This window comes from Schistocerca americana, unplaced genomic scaffold (assembly GCF_021461395.2).
Source record: "Schistocerca americana isolate TAMUIC-IGC-003095 unplaced genomic scaffold, iqSchAmer2.1 HiC_scaffold_16, whole genome shotgun sequence".
NCBI lineage: Eukaryota > Metazoa > Arthropoda > Insecta > Orthoptera > Acrididae > Schistocerca > Schistocerca americana.
In genome coordinates, this window is record NW_025725687.1 from 556,692 (window position 1) to 564,956 (window position 8,265).

Consider the following 8,265-nt stretch of genomic DNA (forward strand, 5'->3'; position numbering starts at 1 on the left):
TAAAACTTAACTCACAGTAGAGGTTCAACTCTTAGATAGTTAGAGTGTCGGTTCTCTTGTACTTAAGTCGGCATTGTGTCTTTTGTATTAAATTCGGATGCAATTTCTGTGTTTCATCGTCAATAAGAGGGTCCAAGGTAAACAGTAAACCTGAAGTGAAGCATCGGAATCTAAAACAGGACTCACTGGAGAGGTTCAAATCATAGAAAGTTAGAGTGCCAGTCCTCTTGTATTTAAGTCGGCATCGTGCCTTTTGCATTAAATATCTGTGTTTCATCGTCAATAAGAAGGTCCAAGGGATACAGTAAACCTGAAGTGAAGCATCGGAATGTAAAACTGGTCTCACAGGAGAGGTTCAACTAATAGAAAGTTAGAGTGTCAGTCCTCTTGCACTTAAGTCGGCAATGTGCCTCTTGTATTTAATTCAGATGCAATTTCTGTGCTTCATCGTCAATAAGAAGGTCCAAGATATACAGTAAACCTGAAGTGAAGCATCGGAATCTAAAACTAGAGTCACAGGAGAGTTTCACATCATAAAAAGTTAGAATGTCAGTCCTCTTGTACTTAAGACGGCATTGTGCCTTTTGTATTAAATTCGGCTTCAATTTCTGTGTTTCATCATCAATAAGAAGGTCCAAGGTAAACAGTAAACCTGAAGTGAAGCATCGTAATCTAAAACAGGACTCACTGGAGAGGTTCAAATCATAGAAAGTTAGAGTGACAGTCCTTTTCTACTTAAGTCGGCATCGTGCCTTTTGTATTAAATTTCTGTGTGTCATCGTCAATATGAAGGTCCAAGGGATACAGAAAACCTGAAGTGAAGCATCGGAATCTAAAACTCAATTCACATTATAGGTTCAAATCATAGAAAGTTAGAGTGTCAGTCCTCTTGTACTTAAGTTTGCATTGTGCCTTTTGTATTAAATTCGGATACAATTTCTGTATTTCATCGTCAATAAGAAGGTCCAAGGTATACAGTAAACCTGAAGTGAAGCACGGGAATCTAATACCGGACTCACAGGAGAAGTTCAATTCATAGAAAGTTAACTTGTCAGTCCATTTGTACCTAAGTCGGCACTGTGCCTTTTGTATTAAATTCGAATGCAATTTCTGTGATTCATCGTCAATAAGAAGGTCCAAGGTATACAGTAAACCTGACGTAAAGCATCGGAATCTAAAACGGGACTCACAGAACAGGTTCAAATGATAGAAAATTAGAGTGTCAGTCCTCTTGTACTTAAGTCGGGTTTGTGCCTTTTGTATTAAATTCGGATGCAATTTCTGTGCTTCATCGTCAATTAGAAGGTCCAAGGGATACAGTAAAGCTGAAGTGAAGCATGGGAATCTAAACCTGGACTCACTGGAGAGGTACAACTCATAGAAAGTTAGAGTGTCTGTCCTCTTGTACTTAAGTCGGCATTGTGCCTTTTGTATTAAACTCGGATGCAATTTCGGTGTCTCGTCGTCAATACGAAGGTCCAAGGTATACAGTAAACCTGAAGTAAAGCATCGGAATCTAAAACTAAACTCACAGTAGAGGTTCAACTCTTAGATAGTTATAGTGTCGGTTATCTTGCACTTAAGTCGGCATTGTGCCTTTTGTATTAAATTCGGATGCAATTTCTGTGTTTCATCGTCAATAAGAGGGTCCAAGGTAAACAGTAAACCTGAAGTGAAGCATCGGAATCTAAAACAGGACTCACTGGAGAGGTTCAAATCATAGAAAGTTAGAGTGCCAGTCCTCTTGTACTTAAGTCGGCATCGTGCCTTTTGCATTAAATATCTGTGTTTCATCGTCAAAAAGAAGGTCCAAGGGATACAGTAAACCTGAAGTGAAGCATCGGAATGTAAAACTGGTCTCACAGGAGAGGTTCAACTAATAGAATGTTAGAGTGTCAGTCCTCTTGTACTTAAGTCCGCAATGTGCCTCTTGTATTTAATTCAGATGCAATTTCTGTGCTTCATCGTCAATAAGAAGGTCCAAGATATACAGTAAACCTGAAGTGAAGCATCGGAATCTAAAACTAGAGTCACAGGAGAGTTTCACATCATAAAAAGTTAGAATGTCAGTCCTCTTGTACTTAAGACGGCATTGTGCCTTTTGTATTAAATTCGGTTTCAATTTCTGTGTTTCATCATCAATAAGAAGGTCCAAGGTAAACAGTAAACCTGAAGTGAAGCATCGTAATCTAAAACAGGACTCACTGGAGAGGTTCAAATCATAGAAAGTTAGAGTGACAGTCCTTTTGTACTTAAGTCGGCATCGTGCCTTTTGTATTAAATTTCTGTGTGTCATCGTCAATATGAAGGTCCAAGGGATACAGAAAACCTGAAGTGAAGCATCGGAATCTAAAACTCAATTCACATTATATGTTCAAATCATAGAAAGTTAGAGTGTCAGTCCTCTTGTACTTAAGTCGGCATTGTGCCTTTTGTATTAAATTCGGATGCAATTTCGGTGTTTCATCGTCAATAAGAAGGTCCAAGGGACTCAGTAAACCTGAAGTAAAGCATTGGATCCTAAAACTGGACTCACAGGAGAGGTTCAACCCATAGAAAGTTAGAATGTCAGACCTCTTGTACTTAAGTTGGCATTGTGCCTTTTTGTAATCAATTCAAATGCAATTTCTGTGTTTCATCGGCAATAAGTAGGTCCAAGGTATACAGTAAACCTGAAGTAAAGTATCGGAACCTAAAACTGGACTCACAGGAGAGGTTCAACTCATAGAAAATCAGAGTGTCATTCCTCTTGTACTTAAGTCGGCATTGTGACTTTTGTATTAAATTCGGATGCAACTTCTTTGTTTCATCGTCAATAAGATGGTCCAAGGTATACAGTAAACCTGAAGTGAAGCATCGGAATCTAAAACTAGACTCACAGGTGAGGTTCAAATCATAGAAAGTTTGAGTGTCAGTCCTCTTGTACTTAAGTCGGCATTGTGCATTTTGTATTACATTCAAATGCAATTTCTGTGTTTCATCGGCAATATGAAGTTCCAAGGTATACAGTAAACCTAAAGTGAAGCATCGGAATCTAAAACTGGAATCACAGGAGAGGTTCAAATCATTGAAAGTTAGAGTGTCAGTCCATTTGTACTTAAGTAGGCATTGTGCCTTTTGTGTTATATACGGATGCAATTTCTGTGTTTCATCGTCTATAAGAAGGTCTAAGGTATACAGTAAACCTGAAGTAAAGCATCGGAATTTAAAACTAGCCTCACAGGAGAGGTTTAACTCATAGAAAGTTAGAGCGTCAGTCCTCTTGTACTTAAGTCGGCATTGTGCCTTTTGTATTAAATTCGGATGCAATTTCTGTGTTTCATCGTCAATAAGAAGGTCCAAGGGATACAGTAAACCTAAAGTAAAGCATCGGAATCTAAAACTGTACTCACAGGAGAGGTTCAAATCATAGAAACTTAGAGTCTCAGTCCTCTTGTACTAAAGTCGGCATTGTGCCTTTAGTATTAAATGCGGATGCAATTTCTGTGTTTCATCGTCAATAAGAAGGTCCAAGGTATACAGTAAAACTGAAGTAAAGCATCGGAATTTAAATCTGGAATCTCAGGAGTGGTTCAACTCATAGAAAGTTAGAGTGTCAGTCCTCTTGCACTTAAGTCGGCATTGTGCCTTTTGTATTATATTCGGATGCAATTCCTGTGTTTCATCGTCAATAAGAAGGACCAAGGGATACAGTAAACCTGAAGTGAAGCATCGGAATCTAAAACTGGACTCACAGGAGAGGTTCAAATCACAGAAAGTTAGAGTGTCAGTCCTCTTGTACTTAATTCGGTATTGTGCCTTTTGTATTACATTCGGATGCAATTTCTGTGTATCATCGTCAGTAAGAAGGTCCAAGGGATACAGTAAACCAGAAGTGAAGGATCGGAATCATAAACTGGACTCACAGGAGAGGTTCAAATCATAGAATGTTAGAGTGTCAGTAATCTTCTACTTAATTCGGCATTGTGCCTTCTGTATTAAATTCTTGTGCAATTTCTGTGTTTCATCGTCAACAAGAAGGTCCAAGGGATACAGAAAACCAGAAGTGAAGCATCGGAATCTAAAACTGGACTTACAGGAGAGGTTCAACTCGTAGAAAGTTAGAGTGTCAGTAATCTTGTACTTAAGTCGGCATTGTGCCTTTTGTATTAAACTCGGATGCAATTTCGGTGTCTCGTCGTCAATACGAACGTCCAAGGTATACAGTAAACCTGAAGTAAAGCATCGGAATCTAAAACTAAACTCACAGTAGAGGTTCAACTCTTAGATAGTTAGAGTGTCGGTCCTCTTGTACTTAAGTCGGCATCGTGCCTTTTGTATTAAATTCGGATGCAATTTCTGTGTTTCATCGTCAATAAGAATGTCCAAGGTATACAGCAAACAAGAAGTAAAGCATTGGAATCTAAAACTCAACTCACAAGAGAGGTTCAAATCATAGAAAGTTAGAGTGTCAGTCCTCTTGTACTTGAGTCGGCAATGTGCCTTGTGTATTAAATTCGCATGCAATTTCTGTGTTTCATCATCAGTAAGAAGGTCCAAGGGATACAGTAAACTTGAAATGAAGCAATGGAATCTAAAACTGGACTCACAGGAGACGTTCACATCATAGAAAGTTAGAGTGTCAGTCCTCTTGTACTTAAGTCGGATTTGTGCATTTTGTATTAAATTCCGATGGAATTTCTGTGTTTCATCGTCAGTAAGAAGGTCCATGGGATACAGTTAACCTGAAGTCAAGGATCGGAATCAAAAACTGGACTCACAGGAGAGGTTCAAATCATAGACTGTTAGAGTGTCAGTCCTCTAGTACTTAAGTCGGCATTGTGCCTTTTGTATTTAATTCGGATGCAGTTTTTGTGTTTCATCGTCAATAAGAAGTACCAAGGGATATAGTAAACCTGAGGTGAAGCATCGGTATCTAAAACTGGTCTCACAGGAGAGGTTCAACTCATAGAAAGTTAGAGTGTCAGTCCTCTTGTACTTAAGTAGGCATTGTGCCTTTTGTGTTATATACGGATGCAATTTCTGTGTTTCATCGTCTATAAGAAGGTCTAAGGTATACAGTAAACCTGAAGTAAAGCATCGGAATTTAAAACTAGCCTCACAGGAGAGGTTTAACTCATAGAAAGTTAGAGTGTCAGTCCTCTTGTACTTAAGTCGGCATTGTGCCTTTTGTATTAAATTCGGATGCAATTTCTGTGTTTCATCGTCAATAAGAAGGTCCAAGGGATACAGTAAACCTAAAGTAAAGCATCGGAATCTAAAACTGTACTCACAGGAGAGGTTCAAATCATAGAAACTTAGAGTCTCAGTCCTCTTGTACTAAAGTCGGCATTGTGCCTTTAGTATTAAATGCGGATGCAATTTCTGTGTTTCATCGTCAATAAGAAGGGCCAAGGTATACAGTAAAACTGAAGTAGAGCATCGGAATTTAAATCTGGAATCTCAGGAGTGGTTCAACTCATAGAAAGTTAGAGTGTCAGTCCTCCTTTACTTAAGTCGGCATTGTGCCTTTTGTATGAAATTCGGATGCAATTTCTGTGTATCATCGTCAGTAAGAAGGTCCAAGGGATACAGTAAACCTGAAGTGAAGCATCGGAATCTAAAACCGGACTCACAGGAGAGGTTCAACTCATAGAAAGTTAGAGTGTCAGTCCTCTTGTACTTAAGTCAGCATTGTGCCTTTTGTATTAAATTCGGATGCAATTTCTGTGTTTCATTGTCAAAACGAAGATCGATGGGATACAGTAAACCAGAAGTGTAGGATCGGAATCATAAACTGGACTCACAGGAGAGGTTCAAATCATAGAATGTTAGAGTGTCAGTCCTCTTCTACTTAATTCGGCATTGTGCCTTTTGTATTAAATTCGGGTGCAATTTCTGTGTTTCATCGTCAACAAGAAGGTCCAAATGATACAGAAAACCAGAAGTGAAGCATCGGAATCTAAAACTGGACTAACATGAGAGGTTCAACTCGTAGAAAGTTAGAGTGTCAGTAATCTTGTACTTAAGTCGGCATTGTGCCTTTTGTATTAAATTCGGATGCAATTTCTGTGTTTCATCGTCAATAAGAAGGTCCAAGGTATACAGTAAACCTGAAGTAAATCATCGGAATCTAAAACTGGACTCACAGGAGAGGTTCAAATCATAGAAAGTTAGAGTGTCAGTCCTCTTGTACTTAAGTCGGCATTGTGCCTTTTGTATGAAATTCGGATGCAATTTCTGTGTTTCATCGTCAATAAGAATGTCCAAGGTATACAGTAAACCTGAAGTGAAGCATCGGAATCTAAAACTGGACTCACTGGAGAGGTTCAAACCATAGAAACTTAGAGTGTCAGTCCTCTAGTACTTAAGTCAGCATTGTGCCTTTTGTATTAAATTTGGATGCAATTTCTGTGTTTCATCGTCAATAAGAAGGTCCAAGGGATACAGTAAACCTGAAGTGAAGAATCGGAATCTAAAACTGGACTCACAGGAGAGGTTCAATCATGGGATGTTAGAGTGTCAGTCCTCTTGTACTTAAGTCGGCATTGTGCCTTTTGTATTAAATTGGGATGCAATTTCTGTGTCTCATCGTCAATAACAATATCCAAGGGTTACAGTAAACTTGAAGTGAAGCATCGGAATCTAAAACTCAATTCACAGGAGTGGTTCAAATCATAGAAAGTTAGAGTGTCATCCTCTTGTACTTAAGTCGGCATTGTGCCTTTTGCATTAAATTCGGATACAATTTCTGTATTTCATCGTCAATTAGAAGGTCCAAGGTATACAGTAAACCTGAAGTGAAGCACCGGAATCTAATACTGGACTCACAGGAGAAGTTCAATTCATAGAAAGTTAAAGTGTCAGTCCATTTGTACCTAAGTCGGCACTGTGCCTTTTGTATTAAATTCGAATGCAATTTCTGTGATTCATCGTCAATAAGAAGGTCCAGGGTATACAGTAAACCTGACGTAAAGCATCGGAATCTAAAACGGGACTCACAGAACAGGTTCAAATCATAGAAAATTAGAGTGTCAGTCCTCTTGTACTTAAGTCGGGTTTGTGCCTTTTGTATTAAATTCGGATGCAATTTCTGTGTTTCATCGTCAATTAGAACGTCCAAGGGATACAGTAAAGCTGAAGTGAAGCATCGGAATCTAAACCTGGACTCACAGGAGAGGTACAACTCATAGAAAGTTAGAGTGTCAGTCGTCTTGTACTTAAGTCGGCATTGTGCCTTTTGTATTAAACTCCGATGCAATTTCGGTGTCTCGTCGTCAATACTAAGGTCCAAGGTATACAGTAAACCTGAAGTAAAGCATCGGAATCTAAAACTAAACTCACAGTAGAGGTTCAACTCTTAGATAGTTAGAGTGTCGGTCCTCTTGTACTTAAGTCGGCAATGTGCCTCTTGTATTTAATTCAGATGCAATTTCTGTGCTTCATCGTCAATAAGAAGGTCCAAGATATACAGTAAACCTGAAGTGAAGCATCGGAATCTAAAACTAGAGTCACAGGAGAGTTTCACATCATAAAAAGTTAGAATGTCAGTCCTATTGTACTTAAGACGGCATTGTGCCTTTTGTATTAAATTCGGATGCAATTTCTGTGTTTCATCGTCAATTAGAAGGTCCAAGGGTACAGTAAACTTGAAGTGAAGAATCGGAATCTTAAACAGGACTCACAGGAGAGGTTCAAGTCATAGAAAGTTCGAGTGTCAGTCCTCTTGTTCTTAAGTCGGCATTGAGCCTTTTGTATTAAATTCGGATGCAATTTCGGTGTTTCGTCGTCGATACGAAGGTCCAAGGTATACAGTAAACCTGAAGTAAAGCATCGGAATCTAAAACAGGACTCACAGGTGAGATTCAACTCATAGAAAGTTAGAGTGTCAGTCCTCTTGTACTTAAATCGGCATTGTGCCTTTTGTATTAAATTCGGATTCAATTTCTGTGTTTCAGCATCAATAAGAAGGTCCAAGGTAAACAGTAAACCTGAAGTGAAGCATCGTAATCTAAAACAGGACTCACTGGAGAGGTTCAAATCATAGAAAGTTAGAGTGACAGTCCTTTTGTACTTAAGTCGGCATCGTGCCTTTTGTATTAAATTTCTGTGTGTCATCGTCAATAAGAAGGTCCAAGGGATACAGAAAACCTGAAGTGAAGCATCGGAATCTAAAACTCAATTCACATTATAGGTTCAAATCATAGAAAGTTAGAGTGTCAGTCCTCTTGTACTTAAGTCGGCATTGTGCCTTTTGTTTTAAATTCGGATGCAATTTCGGTGTTT